This window comes from Saccostrea cucullata, unplaced genomic scaffold, assembly GCF_032062105.1.
Source record: "Saccostrea cucullata isolate Sc308-1 unplaced genomic scaffold, CSIRO_AGI_Scuc_v1 ctg1549, whole genome shotgun sequence".
Taxonomy (NCBI): Eukaryota; Metazoa; Mollusca; class Bivalvia; order Ostreida; family Ostreidae; genus Saccostrea; species Saccostrea cuccullata.
In genome coordinates this window covers 36,940-55,576 of record NW_026923746.1, presented here as the reverse complement: position 1 = coordinate 55,576, position 18,637 = coordinate 36,940, and the positions used below count along the sequence as shown (strand labels likewise).

Genomic DNA, 18,637 nt, shown 5'->3' with positions numbered 1-18,637 from the left:
TTTTTTTCTTCGAAGGCAACGACTTTCTTTTCTTGTTTGAAAATGGAAAATCGAAAATCACGGGGGGGGGGGGGGGGGGGCAGAGTGAGAGAAAGGAGATGGGGTAGAGTGTTGCACAGGAATTAGTGAATACTTGTATATATAAACGCTCTCAATGATTAGAATTGAATTAATTGAATAAAACATTAACACAATTAAAATTTTATGTTTAACTTCACATTTAAAAGAAAAACATAAGAGCTACAGACCCGACCTATCTGACACATAGGTAGCGCATTGTCTGGGTCTATATCGTCCAGAAAAATTGAATCATTGACCATGTTTGACTCTTGATTATAAAAACAATTATATTGTAAATAAATGCCCATCATATAAAAGTAATTTATTCGCACTCTCCCATCTTTCTCTCTTTCGATCGCTTTTATCCTTTCTCTCAATCGGTCGAAATGTCGAACGATGAGAAATGACTTGACTGATAAAACATGCTAAAACTTTGCAAATAGGAAATTTATAAAAAAAAAAAAATGATTATGTTATATTTCTTGAAATTAAGCTGCAAAATGACATGATAGTTTATAAACATTACATAGCCTTGAACAGCGACTGGGCCTTTTTGACGTCATAGGCTAAGGGAGATAAGCAACGTTAGTCAAAGATCATTTTCTCGACTTTGTAAGATTGATCAACTGTGTTGACGCTACAATGAAGCGCATTGAAGTAAAATTTTTCGTTTGGATAAAACGTTCTGAGTCATGTTTTGAACGTCAATTACTAGTATTACAAAATGGCACGCCCATTTCTTTAGAAATGGACAAGAAATATTCGTCATAATGTTTTAAGAGACCCCACTATTTGCGACAAGCAACATGAGTTTCAATAAAATGGAGATATTTAAAGTTATAAGAGAGATTTCGAGAGTTTCAGCTTCTGTAAAACACGTATTGCAATGTATTTGTACATAAGTATGAATATATCATGCTTATTGGAATTACCATAACACATGTTTTGGTCGAACACGTGTTTACTCTGTGTTTATGTAGACCGTCAATTTGCTGGATAATATATTTTTGGAATACCTTTTTTGCAGGTATTCGAATGAGCCATCTGACCGATTTTTCCTTTCTAAAGAAATGGGCGTGTCATTGTTTGACAACCAACGTTCTAAAGATAGCTCAAAACGTTCCATTCAAACGGGAAAGAACTAAGAACGATAATATTGTTCTCCCGCCTACCTCCACGTAAATTTTCAAAAGTTAATATATTTGAATGGTTTTCCATATTTATAGTCATATTTAAATGAATTTCCATAAAACATTACTTATTTGGGAAAAGAAAGAGAGATAACCCTACAACCCTACAAACTCACGTTTTTCACTATAGAAATCAACGGAAAACAGTAAATATTTTTTTAAAACACCCCCCCCCCCGTAAAAACAAAAATTCCTGTATACAGGTGATATAGACCATAGCTTTTTGTGTTTCACGGGGGGGGGGATATGTTCACTGACAAAAAAAATGACAAAAGGTTTAATTTTTCACCAATTTCAAGGGGGTCAAAAACTAAAACATAGTTTTTAATTAATGATATATGTTTAATTTCATATCATGCTTAAAACATATAAAAAGGTTAAGGAACATTTATTGACATTCAAAAATATCTAAAAATACGGTGATGGTGTAAAGCCCGGTTTCAACGAAAAATATCGTCTAACACCCCCTCCCCCCCTTTTAAAGAGCTAGAATAAGGGATAATTAACTATTTTACACTGGTATTAAAATCATTAATCAATTATAATTGAATAGATCTTTTCATTCAAAAAAGATTTAATGGCCAAATTGCCATTTATGTAATGGTTATAAGCCGAAAACTGTCCATTATGTCAGATATTAGACGACCCGAGGCGCGTTAGCGCCGAGGAGAGTCTAATATCTGACATAATGGTCAGTTTGAGGCTTATAACTTACTTAAAACATTTCACCATTGTCGAACACTTCCATTGTTAACTTATTGGACAGTCACAGGTAAGGTCTCGTTCTGCTTGGATGACTACCTGGCACTGTTCATCAAGTTAGGCCAAAGAAAACCAGTTTTGGTTTTTGTTCTGTCTTTATCAATAGTAGGAATCATCGAAAGGTGTTTTATATCGATGAATATGAAAATTAACTTTGTTTAGTCTTATTTATCCGCCTTGCGACATTTTTTATATATGCTACGCATGCGTAAAAGTCAGTTCTACTAAATTCTTTACAATTTATTCATTTTACAACGCAATGACCACGGATGAAGACGTACATTTTAATTTTGAAAAAAAAGACCTTCAGAATCGGGTGTTTTGACGATGCTATTTATTGATTACACCAAGATGCCCAAGTTCAGGTTTTACTGTGAAATCCGGATATGCAAGAAACAGTTCCCGTTAAAAGGTAATTTTTGTAAAGCAATAGGATTTGAAGGATTTTACTCAAAGAACTGTTTATTAAAGCATTTTCTATGAAATTCACTCTTAAAAAAGTTTTACTTAGTAGTCATTTTTTACTTGAAATAACAAAGATAAGTAATAGATAATTACTAAGCATTTACTTAAAATTTAAAATCAATTACTGAAATATATGTCAATTACTAGATTCAAATGTTTTACTTGATTTTTGTATTTTAAAGAATTGTTTTACTTACACACTAAAAAGTTTTACTTAGTAATTTATATTTACTTAAATTTGCGTATATAAGTAATAATATTACTTGGTCTTTACTTACATTTTACCACTATTTACTATATAATTAATAATTTAATGCCCCCGTAAACGAAGTTTCGGGGGTATATAATTTTTGTCGTGTCCGTCTGTCTGTCTAGCTGTCCCTATGTTTGTCTGTTTATCTGCAGAAACTTTAACCTTGCCCATAACTTTTGATTTAGTGGAGCTATGACTTTCATATTTCACACGTGTATTCCTTGTAACAAGACCTTTCTCTGAGTATCACCAAATTTTACCTTGACCTTAAAGTTTGACTCACTTATACACAAAAAATCCAAACTTATTCTTTATCCAAATCTTTTGAACAGTAAATACCAGGACATTTATACTTCACATATATATTTTTTGTTGAAAGCTAAGAACATTCATTGAATACCAACAACTATGAAATTTTGACCATGGCCCTGGAGATTTCCATCCTTGTGAAAAAAAACTTTAACCTTGGCCATAACTTTTGAACGGTAAGGAATAGTGTTTTCATACTTACATATATGTAATCATTTTGAGAAGACCATTCATAGGATACCAAGAACTTTGACCCTTTGACCTTGACCTTGGAGTTTGACCCACTTTTAAAAAGCAAACCTTGACTGTATCTTTAAAAGGATTAGGGTTAGTGCATTCATACTTTACATAGTTCATCCTTGTGACAAGACCTTTCTTAGGGTACCACCAAATCTGTCCCTTTGTCCTTGACCTTGGAGTTTGACCTACATTTCAAAATTGGTAACCTTGACCATAACTTCTGAAGGGTTGAGGCAAGTGTTTCCACATTTCACAAATGTATTTTTTGTGGCAAGACCTTTCATTAGATACCAATAACCTTGACCTTTTGACCTTGGAGATATCAAGAAATCCCAATAATTTAAATTTGCATATAAGAAAAGTTTAACCTTTGCTATGTTACCATACAGGGGCATAGGTGTTTCACAAACACATCTTGTTTGAATTGTATTAATTAATTTACTTAAAACAAAAATTTATTTACTAAATCAAGGAGAATTCAGATCAGTATTTACTTAAATATGGTAGTCTAATCATTAATTGTCTGTGAGGAGGAGTTATCTTTCTTCTAAATATACCTTCATGTGAAAAAAAAGTCACACTAATAAAAATGCGAAATTAAGTACTTGAAATGTTTAACCATTTTTAAAATGGTCCTTAAAAAGATACAACTTATTCAATTTATAAGGCTTTCGAATTTGGAATCAAATGTTTTATTGTTATATATAATAAAATAATTACAAAGAAATTGGCAAAAGAAATAGAAAATATAATTGTTTCCATCATAAGTAGATTTCTTCTATTAAACTATTCAGAGGGCCAAATTAGGGAACTCAAATAAAGAAATCTGTGAGTAGTACTCACATGTCAGAGGGTCGGTACCTTGCAGTGTTTCTAATAAATAATGTCGATTTTAGTAAATATGATAAGTATTTCATTTACTTAGTATTCTTTTGAGTAATAATATTCTAGATTTTGATTAATTTCAGAATTACATTTACTTAGTAATAATTCATAAAATTTAGTAAATAGAAAGCATATTATCTCTAAATCAAGTAATAATAATTTAACAAAAATGAGTAGTTCATTACTAACTTAAAGTAATACAATTCCTATAATTTAAGTAATTCTATTGATACTTAGTAAATCATTTTATAAGTAAATGAATTCATCCTTATTACTAATCATGTTTACAATTACTAACTATGATAGTCATTTACTTGCTATTCTGACTAAATGGATTACTAATAATTACTAGTTTTTCTTAATCTAATATCTTATTTTAAAAACAACAAGTAAAACTTTTTTTAGAGTGTTGGGAGATTATTCCTGATGTATTTTTAAAAAATGCAATTCTCTTTTGTGAGCAGGCTTCGAACTCGGAAGGATTTTACACCAGCCACTCCTTAAAACGACAGATACTCGATTAAACGACGCAGGACTAGTTGGACAAATGGTCATAAATCACCGGACGAAATTACAGATTCCGTTGGAATTTCGTGAGCTAAATTTTGTGCTAAATGCGGAAAAATGGATATTTCAATAAACAAAAAGCCCAAGGTTGTGTGCAAGAAAACACATGCTTCTCATTCATCTTCTGTGTCCATTGGATTCTATATATGTGAATCAATAATTGTGAAATGAATCTATTATATAGCAATGAACGGTAAATTTAGGAAATTTATAATCGGAGCCACGGATGCGTTTACAATAATGAATCTGAGACATTCAATTCACTGGATTATTTGTGCCATTTTCAATAGGATTATTTGTGAAATATTAACATTTAACGCTACTAATTTCCTACATTGTTCATATTAAATTGTTTGATTTGTCATTGCCTTTTACGTGATGCTTATTTATTTGCCTCGCCCTTTGTTCTCATTTTAACGTTACCTGTACCTGTCCAATAAGTTGAATCTTATTGGACACCTACAGGTAACTTATTGGACGGGGTGCAGGACAATAACAAATTTATTGAACCAGGTTTAACAAAAGATGACGTCACAAAAATGTTTTAAGGAATAAATACAATTGAAATTCACCGCAGCTCAATGCCGCCAAGAATACCTTATCGAGTAACTCACAGTGAGTTATTCTTGTCCTCGGAGAGAGTGTGCTTATACTGAGGTTTGTTCCGCATGACTGACAATTGTACATTGAATTTTTACGATTTGATATCTCTTTAGTGTTTCTTTTTATCAAGAATGGGCATGCATAAAGGATAGATAATTGAAGGAAAATACACTAGTCTTTAAAAAATTAAAATAAGCTTTGAAAAGGCGAATTTTAAAAATATGGTACAAGGTGGATTCGAACCCCCGACTTTAAAAAAAAAATTCCATGATGTAAAAACCAGCGCATATATCAACTAGGCTGAGTCTGAGATAGTCTGAATATAAGAAAGATATAAATTTGAAGCAGATTTTCAAAAACGGGTTTCCTTACTTTTTATAGTTTTTGAATTTCGACCAAAGGGCTGGGAGTACTCCTCAAAACAATCCTTTCTTAATGTATTCCTTACATCCCCGCATCTTGAAATATTACAATTTTATTTTGGGGCAGGTCTGCCCTGAAGGACTTCTAGTCCAAAATTCATGCAAAAATGAACTTTGAAGGCTTATTGTAAAGTTGTAAATAATAAAATTTAGGTATAAAATACAAATTTGAAAAATTTAGACATATATACGGTACAAAAAAAAAGATTAATTTGCAAATGTCACTTTTAGCAGGAAATTGTTCTCTCCTATAGGCCAATTCTTTGTCGTCATAGTGAATACTAGCTGCAGATCTGTAGCGTTATGGTTTTATATATTTGTATTTGACCATATGGTCAAAGACAAATATATAAAACCATAACGCTACAGATCTGCAGCTAAGTGAATACATCCTTGAAATAAATTTCACATACTAAAGAAAGCAAGAATTCATAGTATAAAAAATGTTGTACTAGAGCAGGAAAATCGAATGCTATTAACAGCAACTGAAGAAATAGCCAAAAATATAAGATTTTTTCCTACGTCGCCATTGCTTTTTTTAAGAGAAAGGGGCGGGGGTAAAAGATAAAATTTTAGCATTTGATAAAGTGATAGATGTGTAAATACCTCTACAAACTTTAACTTGATCATGACCTTTGGGTCAAGGGGTCAAAGGTCAAGGTCATTCAAAAATCCTCTTAAGTTCATTTGAAGCTTAATTTATGTAAATGAATGTGTCTGTTTTTACTCTTGAGTAAGTGTGAAGGTTAAAGGTCAATGTCAAATATAAAAAAAAAATAAGGTAATTTCAAGCTTATATTTCCAAATTGTATAGCTTCAAATGTCTTTGACCTTTGACCTTGACCTTAATTTCAAGATCAACAGATCTTATGCAGTTGACCCAATATCTTTACGACTTGTTACTTAAAAAAAATATTCGTAAACATAAAAAAAACTGTCAGGGGCTATAACTACTCACAGGAGTTTGTGAATTCTTTCGCGCTGAATAGATTGAAGAGTGTACTAAATTAGTCAAAGACATTGTAGAGGGTTTTATATCTGTATGGTTTGCGTTTTTTTTTAGAAGAAGCAATAACAATTTTTTTTGCCCAAAGAGGCACTAACTTTTAGGGGACACGAATGAAATATTTGAAATAGTTTAAGAATGCATATTAAAGATGCAAAGATATATAGCAACTGTTGAAGGATATAAGAGCTATTGATATTTTAATTGACCTTGTCCTTTGACCATCAAATAAATTTCAAGGTCAAAAGTCTTAGAATGTATTGCAGTTGGTCTACTGTCTTTACGACTTGTCATTTAGGAAAAAAGGTTCATTATGTGTAAACACCAAAAATACTCAGAGGCGATAACTTTATAAAGGCTCAAGAAATCATTTCGCATTGAAAAGATTGGAATGTCCCTTCAAGTAGTCAAAAACATGTGACGTTTCTGCATCTCTATGATTTACGCTTTGGGAAGAGTAGCGATAACAATCGTTTCTTGTGAAAGCGGTAATAACTTTGTAAGAGGTAATAGGTCAAACATGGAGTGGGGGGGGGGGGAGGGGGTTCTTTTTCAGAATAACGTTTAATATCCAATTCATGAACTATCACCACTTATACGAGCCTGGTCTCGGATAAGTGAGTTTATTTCAGTAACCCTATGCCCCTCCATTTAGGATATCTAAAGTCCTTTTAGATATAAATATTTATATTCACCCTTAGTCGCAACCTATCATTTCGGATAATTTAGGTCCATCGCATATATAGACGTACGTATTCTAACATTAGTTGATTCCTCCTCTTCCTTTCTCGATGAATTGATAAAACGGTAAGGTCATGGAAAATTTAATGAAGTTGAATTGTTGCAATGTTTTAATTTTTCCCACCCACCCTCCTCTTATTTTTAGAACAAATACTGCTGTTCTTGTTATGTCATTGTAGCTGAAGTCTGCCTGCTTGGTCCTGCATCCACAAGAGCCTATAATAGCGATAATTGTGTGCTCCAATAATCCTAAATGGTGCCCTGCTTGGTCCAGCTTCTTCATCTACTTGTGTTGCATTAGTAAATTCTCTGTGATTGCGTATTCTGCATTAACTGTCTGTTGGGTACAGCTTCCGCATCAACCAAAGTCGCGGTGATGAAGTCTCTATTTTACCAATACCAAAGCGTCCACTTCAGCCTTTTCGAGGTTGGAATTAATAGTGTTTACGTATTCCGTCGCACCTCAACGCAATTGGACGAGTGCAACACATATTCTTACGCTCATTCCATTGTTTATTGACTTGATTGGTATTTGAATTGATTGATTGATTAATAATTGACTTGATTGATATTTGAATTGATTGATTTAATTGATTAATAATTGATTGAATTTGATTCATTATTGTATCGGTGACGTTCATGCACTTGTGACCTACCCAGTGCATGATCCGCACGATTTGGGTCGTCATATTTGTTCTATTGATTGTTGATTGTGGGGCAAACCAATAGTCAAATACAAAATTAACCCATCTCTGTTGCTGCAGACTACCCAAAAACACACCTTAGCAAGTCAAAGAGACACCTTTATTAAAAGTCAACAAGACAAAGTATAAATGAAGTCACCAAGACACAATATAAATGAAGTCACCAAGAAACTAGTCACTGAGACACTACTAAGGAACTAGATTCCTGAGCTGAGTGGTCTAACGAACAATTCTGTTGTTTCCCGACACAGCCCAAGAATCTATCCCAAGAAGTGTTACTCAAGCGATTAGTGACGACCAAGAAACCGTATACTTCTTGAGTGTCTCTATTTATACCTTTCCTAATTACTAATGATTGGTTAATACATGTAATTAGGGATCTCTGATTTGCTGTAATATAAAAGTTGATTGGTTAAATATAAAATTATTCTATTGGACGATTTCAAAGGCATTTCAATCCACTATGATTATTCTATTTCATTACAATACATGTACCTACTTTCTCTAATTCCTGCCATTTGATGTTAAATTCCTCTTTTGTCGATTTCAATTCTTTGGACCTTGAGGATGGGCAAGTTCATTTCTGTATGATTTGATTCTCTCGAGGTCATGAACCGGTAGGGTGTCATTTGGCGTAATTTTTTTATTCCACTTATTTTTTGGCGCTAGGTTTGTTGTATTTCGAAGTAGGGAATACATAATGGTGATGTCAAAATTGGTAGATGTCACCGGAATAGGATCAACTAAATCATTTATTAGACTTTATTAATTTAAATGTAATACAATAGCAATAGAATGGCATCTATATTTTCTTTGTAGAGCATGAAACGAGGGGCGTTCAATATTTTTTGTTCCCTTATTGTTTTTAAAATACAATTATGAATTGTTTAAAAGGGAGGTATCACCAATTTTCAAGTCTGAGTAGGGTTGTTACCCAAGGGCGTGTATCACAAAAACTTTTAACAAGTAGAGTGGCTCTTGAGTGAATTAAACGACCCAAACTCTATATTAATTCTTAGGAATATTAATTGAGGGAATGCAATAAATAATCTAAATTTCCATTTTGTTTTTGTTGCTGTTATTTTGGTTTGACAAAAATATTGAACGCCCTTCATACATTTTGAAATGTAGCATTCATTTTATCTGAATAGCACTCTCTGATTCATTTAGCTTTCCCTTAATATATTGTGCACCATAGGAGGAATACGTTTGAATCAAAACATTTCTTTTAAAATAAGAACTTTAGTTTTATAATTAATTTTGCATTGCAGATAAATTTCACAGCTGTAAACTCGGCTACGTCACATTGTTTATCTGCTGTATCCTGAAATTTTCATCGGAGTGTAAATGTTTGTACTAGGTTTTTCAGGAATGCTTTCTAAATTTTCAATCGAACGTTTAATACAGTCAATTTTCATTGTTCAAAAATTTATATAAACTGAAATATAAAAACCCTACCTGGATAAATGATATCTATTTGGGATTGGGCAAATGAACACTTCTTTTTTATGACACCTTCATGAATATCCAAATGCTCTTTTAGAGTAGATGGGGGAATTGTATAGTTGAAGAGGATATGGACGGCTTCCGTACCGTATCTTTGGCATAAAATATACAATCGAAGAAAGTTGCTCTCATCTTCTGATATCATATTTGGATCCAATTCTAAATTATGAAAGAAAGAAAATAATAACATTTGACTTTTGTGCAATGTACTACTGGCTTTCAAACATTAGGAAATGGTTCTCGACTATCTCAAGGTAAATTACGGATGAGTTATCACTACATGTACAAGTATTGTTTCGCTAAATCTTACGCTTATTTTGTATAATTGACTTTATTATGCATTTCAATCTAAATATTTTGATCGCTAGTGTTGTTCTGACGTCATAGGTGACAATTATGGTCGATCAAAGTATTTACTTTGATTACAAAACGGTTCAAACGGTTAATCCATTAAACCTGCTAGAAAGTATACGGGATAATTGGACAGCTATTTCGGTATAATTTCAAAAAAATGTGCACGAAAAAAAGTTTGAGGAATATTTGTTTTACACGCCCTGGACTTGGTCGGTGCAAGGTTATGATTACATACACAACAGTCGTTAATCTACAATCACGATTTTAAAAATATAAAATGATAGATTTAAATTCCTCCAATGTCAATTTTAATAGCTATCGCACACTGACACAAAGACAGCCGAACGAGAATTGCATGCGTTGCGTTTTAATTAGGCCTCAGCGCCTAACCTATTGATGTGCCTGATTTACATTCCGGTAGAATTATCAAGAATCAACTCCACTAACTTTCAAAGAGTTATCACTGAAAGAAAACAAATAGAAATAGTACGAAATATACTGTATGTTAGCTTAATTCAAGGTCCCCATTCAGAGAAAAACATAAAATAAATGGAAAATGGATGATAATGAAATCTACATGTAACGTTATATCTATAGTCTTAGACTAAGTCTTGTCTGCTTTTCTTTCTAGTATATAATACTAATTATACCTTTCATATATTTACAACACAGTTAGTCAGTGTAGATTTATTTAAACAAAGAAAAACTAGGGTTATTCAAAAAGTGTGTACGGTGTAGTTCGTTTTTATTTATCGTTGTATTATAACCAGATTTTGGTAAACATATTTTAAAACAGATTCAAATATTTCGAGTAAAAACAAATGAAATATGTCGTGATATTTATTAAAATCATCAAAGATCTAACACAGCAACAACAAAACAAAAAAAAAAACGGTCACACAGCAGGGTCAAAATTGAGTTATTTATTATTTATTCTCTTGGAATGTTTATCGCCATACCACTTCTGAGTGGTGCTTAAGCGAGAGAAAATTTAAATGCTTAAATTTAATATTTAATATTAATTTAATATTGTTGCATTGTTACTTCAGGAGCTTAAATGTAATGTGAGACATTGCTATGTTTAAATGATATTAATTTCTAAAGACAGATATACGTACTTGATTAAAAAAAAGCAAAAAAAAAAAAAAAAAAAAAAAAAAAAAAAAACCATAACGTCGAAGGACGTCACGGGCCAGTGATCAACAATAAAAGTTTGTTCTGAAGTCAGGAAATCTCAAAACTTTAAAAATACTAGAGGAACAAAAAAAATACTGTATAAAATGAGCCGTGCACTTGATTATAATGTAAAAGACAATTTTTTGAGGAATAGAGACTTTGAATCAATCAATGACGGTCTACAAAGAAACATATTATAATTAAAAATCTTGTCAAAAGAGTTAAGAAAGTCATGGTAATAAAACGTGGTTTGCGCTTCACTGTTGCAGAACTTGTGAAAGCAGAATTACATGGTTAAGAATTTGAAAACAATGATGTCAACAATCTTATTTAGCGTACTTCAATAATTGTTAGCAAACTAGGTGTCAAGTGTTATAGTTAAGTTTTATGAATGGGGAAGGCGCTACAAACTGTGTATAAAAGGAAAGACAAGAAACTTTCTCGACGTTGTTTTTGATATATGTTGATAACCTGTTCCGTGGTGATAAAACATGTTGCTTTAAATTTGGCTAATATTAGTTCTATTTAATCAATTGGAATCGGCATAAACATCACATGCCGATAAAAAAAATTGTTTTTACATAGAAAAATGTTTTTAATTTTCTTTTTTTTTTTTTGTAAGAACATTTTGATATAATATGGAGAATTATAAATATCTACGTATTTTTACTGATCCCCGTGCCTCTTACTTATTTCAAACTTTTTTCATTAATATAAACTAGATATCTTTATATTTGTTGTTATGTAATACCTCCAATGATTTTAATAAAAACTGGAGAACTTTCTCCAGTTCCTGCAGCATTGGTGACAAGTGCCTGATATGTTCCCTCGTCGCTTTTATCCGTGTTGTTTATTTGCAATACCGTTGACTGACTCCCTGCATATTTTAAATCTTCTGTCTTTAAGATTTTACCAACATCAGTGTTTTGATGGCCATATTTCCATGATACCTTAAAGTTCTCTTTTATATTGAGGCGTAAACGTAATTGAATTGTTCCACCTACTCCAATGCTAATTTCCCCTCTTGGATGAATTGTAACCAGTGGCACTACTGCATTAAAAAATGGATAAATAAATGTAAGTGATATTTAAAATCACACAAAAAGGGAAAATAATGTATCTTAGGTTAAAAATATGTACAATCATCTTTTATCAACCACAGATAGTTACTGATCACTTTTCTCTATTGATAAAAACATTTACTCACACTGCCACTTACAGAAAACTTTTCAACATTATCTAAACTGTTCATTCTTCTTAATCGGCAGAGTTATAAGATTTCTTGACAGGAATATCAGGACATCCGAACAAAGTTGTGTTCTACATTGCTTTATAAATACATCTTCTTTTAAAAGTAGATTGCATATATATTTATAAATTGTACGAGGGTTGATCCAAAAGTAATGTCATAGTGTCCATATCTTTAATATTTGGCGTCATATTATCGAATACAATATACCAAAAGATTCACAAATATAAATCAGATGAACATTCATGATTGAAATTTTCATCTAAGAATGTTTAAATGAATTTATTTTATAAACGTTTAAAACATAGAACATAGGGGGTGTTGCCGCGTCAAAACCAAACATCACGAATTAAAGTGTACTTTTTAAGAATGAAAAAAAAACAAACACATTAACTATAGGCATCTTTACAAAGCACCTCATCGCCCAATATTTTAAAAAGACAAAAATTACATTATTTTTTGGTCTTTATAGCTCAAAATTTAATGACACCATTGCTATTTTTATCATACACATGGTTGTTTTACTCTGTTGCATTGTTTAACGGAAATGTTGTGATGGAAGAAAATCGCCACATTAGTGACAACAAACTGTAATGCATTTTTTTTGCTTTAAAATAGGGAAATCGGCAGTAGAAACAGTTAGGCTTATTCACAAGTCTCACAGAGGAAAGGAAGTAAATAAAAGAGTTTTTTTTAAGATGCATGGTTTTACCGATTTTGGATAGTTGATGGGTTTTTGAATGCTCAGCAGATGACAAGAAAACCGAAAGAAGGGAGGGTGGACGGAAAATTTCAATGGCGTGTGACGTTGTCAAAAAAGACAGGCGGTTAAATTGAAATGTGAAATTATAAGTTTATCTAATGCTACTCTTAATAAAATTTACACAGGAATTAATGATAAAAAAGTGAGCGTACGAGTGGTAACATGAATTCTTTAAAAATTGAAGTTTGTGAATGTGTTTAAAATCTCAGATTTTTATTTAATGAAACGTAGAGAAGCGTTGAAAGTGTATGACGGTGCGTATCCGTCATAATTATGACGTTATTTAGGTGCAGCGACTACCAGAATCGCACGTTACATATAATCCGATATCTTAAAAAGTATCAATTATTTTGAATTGAAATTTTCAGGTCTGATTTGAAATAAATGTAGCTTTCATCGTTTATAATTTTGCCGAAGTAGTGACATAACTTTTGGATCAACCCTCGGACATGGAACGTTGTATTGTTGATTTCTTTCACAGCACATAATACGTTTATCTGAATGGTGACCTTATTTAACTTTTGATAACTTTGTTAGATTATAAGAAGTTTTCAGTTGTGTTAAAACTGTCCTACTATTTTCCAATATTTATTCTGCATGATTTTTGGCGAATGATATTGGCATGTCATTACTATACAATGTGAAGAATATGTAGAATTTACATTTTCAGTTAATCCTTATGAGGTGTTTCATTCACTCCTAAACCCGCTCTCTGTACTGATTAAAATACCTTGCCGTTCATCTTCAGTGTCTATTTCAGTAGCTTTTGAGGCCAGATTGACGTACTCTCTCGAAATTGCTTTTTCCATTTGATCATCGTTATTTGTTTTCTTTGTTACTGAAATAATATATTTGAAACATAGAATTAATATTCCGCAATTGTCGTTCATTATTACCATTAAAATGCTCGAATTGTATCTGTTTTCAATGGAAATAAGACCTACATGTAAAAGAATAAAATACCTTTCTTCTGCACAAAATTGACAACAGAGTGTACCACTTTTATTGGACTGAAGACTTTTTCATTGTTGGCCTCTTTATTAGCTAATAAATTAAAAAATAGTTTGTTAAGTTGAAAGAAGAAAAATCATTACGTACTTTCTCTTCGTGAAGCAAGATTATACCTTTTACTTTCTTTGCCGCTTTTATAAGTGTGTGACGGTTTCCAAAAGATTTTACTCCTATCTCTTTCAAATCGTCATGAGTCATTTCTCTTAAGATGCTTAATGTAATGTTTTCTTGTTCAAAAATATCTATGAGACAACCAAGGTTAATTTTTCTTAGAAATGATGCTATGTCTGTTTCTTCACATTCGTTTTCTTTTTCTGGACCAGTTTCATCCATGCTATGTACTGGAAATAAATAAAAATACATAATAAAATAATATAATAAACCCGATAAACATACGGAACTCGAACTTAATGTTTGACACCTTTGTTGACTGATCAGAAGTTGCCTGCAGTTAACAAGATCAGTGTTCATGATTATAAATTCCCATTTTGCTGTCTGGTTGATATTTGACTACAGACGTCGACAGGTGTTTTGAATACTTTTTAAAACTACTTCATGTTTTGTCCTTTATATTGTCGTCTGGTTTTTGTAAGAAAAATATTGTTTTCATTCAGTCTTATAGGACATTTATCTTTCTTGTTTACAATAGCTATTGTATTGTCTTTTGAAGTGAGTATATAATTTTTTTAAGATTGTTTAAATGCTTTTCCTATTAAAGAATTTTGAATCTCCTGCCAAGACACCTTTGGGTGGGTGGATCCAATCTCTGATTGGATTGTAGCTGTTTGCTACTGTATTTTGTTTTCCTACTTTTTTTGATGGCAAGCAGCAGTTAAGAGTATTTCGTATTAATTGCAGATAATTCCATTTATGTGGCATGTTCTTGTTAAATAATGTTATTATATAACTGTGTCTGTATTCTATATGGCTTTAAACGAAGCAGCTATACTGTTCATTTTATTGAACTAATTTTACCCTTTTACTATATCTAATATGGATTCAACCAATCAGCAAAGCTCTTATCTGTCACGTGATCATTATTGAATCGTTTACCAAAAGAGAAAGCATGGTTTTTTGAACTGCTGAATTTTTCGAACCCACCATCCATCCCATCTGCCACACTTTCAGGTTGACATTTTTGTTGTTATGTTTTACCCATCTTTTTTCATAGTGTTCGAATGGGTTAGAGCATTCATTCTCTAGCACACGCTCTCACTGAACATTAGTAACAATTTTGTACATTGTAATAAATGGCAATTTCATGTATAGGGTTAATGAGAATGAGTCCGACATTCATTTTGTGTACCTTGCAATTTTGCGGCAGACTGCAGATTTCCATGTGATTTTACAAGTGTTGCTTTTTATTTATGGGTTTTCCTCAGCGGCGATGGAAGCAAAGCTGTCTTCGTTTTAAAGCAGGCTGATTGATTTGTTATTGACTGTTATTTTGTTTTCCCACCTTTTTGATGGCAGGCAGCAGTTTAGAATATTTTTTATATGTCTTCAAACCTTATGATGTTTATATGTGGTCAACTTAAAATATATGTATACTGTACCTTGTAAAAATTTACAGGGTTTGAATTTCTATTCTAATCTGGTTGACCCCCCTTTTGCCTATATACCGGTACATTGTATTACAATGTCATTATGGTGCTGGGGTCAGATTGTGTAATATTTTGCCTGCGAGGTGTACATGTACTACTCTATATTTGAATCTTACTTTTTCTTACCTACCGGTCACGGTAGCCTAGTGGTAGAGCGTTCGCTTCGTGATCGGGAGGCCCGGGTTCGATTCTCGTTCGCGGCGCCGCGTCATACCTTGAAGACGTAAACAAAGGTAATGACTGTTCCTTCGCCAAGCGCTCGGCACTAGAAGTGAAAGTCACGGGTCTTTCGGAGACGACCTTAAAAACGTAGGTCCCGTGTCACGGTAGGCGCTGGCACGATAAAGAACCCTCACTGCTTAATGGCCCTGATAGCCGAGTTTAGGTCTAAATTTGAAGCCCTTCACCGGCATACGGTGACGTCTCCATATGAGTGAAAAATTCTCAAGAGGGACGTTAAACAATATACAATCAATAAATCAATCCTTTTTCTTACCCCCATTTTGTTAACTGCGATTTACTTTTCCGTCATTTCCTTTCATAGATGACATATTTCACTTCTACATGATGTTATTTGTTTTTGTCTGCTTTTAACAAAAACCATGCTCAGTCGTATGGCAGGAGAACTAAGGAACATAAATATGATAAAAAAATTCTTATTTGCTCTGGAAGTTATTAAAACTTCAAATTTTTAGACGGGTTAGATTGACAAATCCTTGCACTTCCACAAAATTTAATTCTTAATTTTATGCTTAATACTTAGGAAAAGTGGCAATCTTATTATGTATAAATAAAAATTATTAAAACTATAATCCAGAAAATAATGTTCGAAAGCAAAACATACAAAAACTGTGTACGTTTCGTTCAGCGCGGAATGACGATACATGTGAAGGAATTTTGCTTTCTAACATTTCTACTCTTTATATATTTTTTTTTTAGATTCAAGTTTTTATATTTTTCATTTATACACAACAAGATTGCCAATCATTTTAAGTATTAAGAATAAATGTTATTATTATTACAATAATAAAATTCTTTATGTGACAGAGTTATATGAACTGTATCTGTTTTATTTGTTATAATTTATTTCTGAGGTAACATGTTTGTATTTGGTAATTATTGTAAAGTTGTTTCATGTTTAGAAACTGTTTAGATCGGGATCAATTACCTAATTTTAGGGGGTCAGATTGCATAATATGATACCAAAGATTTTTGTATTCTTTCGAAGTTTTTTCTAGTCTTGTTTGCTCCTCTTATAATATGTTTATACCGGTATTTTGTTTTGCGTTATTTACTTCAATAAATGACATTTTTTCACTTTCACTACTGTTGTTATTTTAATTTTAATCCATCAAAAAACTAGCTCAGTTGACTTGGCTTCAGTCTTGCATAATAACAGAGGAACATAAAAGTAAAATTTGTGAGAATGTCAATGAAACCCATCCAAAAAAAATTTAAAATTTCAATAACTTTTAGATAAAATCAAATTTTTAATATATTTTTTTGTGTAAAATGCTATTAAAATATGTATAAGTCGCGATATTATACAGAAAATTTGAACTTCACATCTTTTTCCATGCACTTTTAAATCTTTTTGTACATTTTTTTCTGAGAGCCGCACGTTCAGTCCCCTTAATTATTAAAAAAAATACTACTTAAATTTCTGAGGGTAAAACTCAGTGGGGCGTATTTTGGCTTACTTGTTTCTAACAAATTGCTAGGTCTTTGTTTTTATACAGTACTGAATGTGTGACAGGTCGAAAGGGGAGGCATACTTTTTCCCACCTCTGGAAATTCCAGGGTCTCGTATGTGTTTATATTCTCTCTTCTTGAAGCTTTCTCAGATTAATCTCTGATCTTTATCTTTCACATTTTTCATTTAAAATGGCGAATATCTATTGAACCATTACATGCATTTGCATACTCTTGACCTCACATTATTGATTGGTGTTGGATTCTAGTAAAAGTATGACAAGAATTGACCTTGTTACAACATTTACAATCCCTTCATTGTAAAAGTTGATGACTGGATGCTACTTATCAGCATATGGCAATAAAGGGACTTACCGGCAGAGGGCAGGAGAAGTTCAGTGGGGAGAGACTTATTCTTCCGTTTAAATAATCGTCCAACAATCCCTGAAGCAGCTTTCGTCTTTTTACTCTCTTTGAAACCAATGGATAGTCTAATCTGTTAATAAGTATTTAATCTATAACATATTTTCCAGATCAATTATTTTGTTATAATTTAGAAGCGTAAAGCACAGGCGAAGAAGAAAAACACAGACGTACTGCCAAAGAAAAACATTCTTCGACCCCTGTTAGATCGTAAGAGCTTGTTTCACAGTATGAAGCACCGATACTCTTAGCCATATTTATTCCTTCCTCTGTCGTGATAAGATCATGATGTCCAGAACCTTCTGACCTCAGATCTACATAGAAAAATCGCGAATATTGTACATAACATTGCTTCAAGGTTTTCATTAAGCAATTTCAAATTGGTATTAATCTAGGTTTTCATTAACGAGATTGCCGTGTAGACTCAAAACAGTAGGACCTTTCTTATCTTTTTTATTTACAAATATTTACATTTGCAAATGTTTTCCTTTATCTAACACTATTGAAAGCAATGTGTATCTATATCTGTATAAATACAGGTACGGGGTCAAGAGGTCAAAGATGTGCGTATGGATAATCGTTTGACGTAATTTCTCAGTGACGTCATAAAGGGTCGACGCGCGTTCAGTGGATTACATACATGCCGTTGGGT

The 18,637-nt window shown here is 32.3% G+C and overlaps 1 long non-coding RNA gene across 1 annotated transcript; it reads right to left on the bottom strand.

The window, feature by feature from the left end:
- Positions 1 to 14,399: 14,399 nt before the first annotated feature.
- Positions 14,400 to 18,225, bottom strand: LOC134264806 (uncharacterized). The gene is made up of 3 exons (XR_009991620.1): positions 18,160 to 18,225; positions 17,938 to 18,058; positions 14,400 to 14,607 (listed from the first exon to the last, which is right to left on the bottom strand). It is a non-coding gene; the product is annotated as an uncharacterized LOC134264806 (long non-coding RNA).
- Between the last annotated feature and the right edge of the window lie 412 nt (positions 18,226 to 18,637).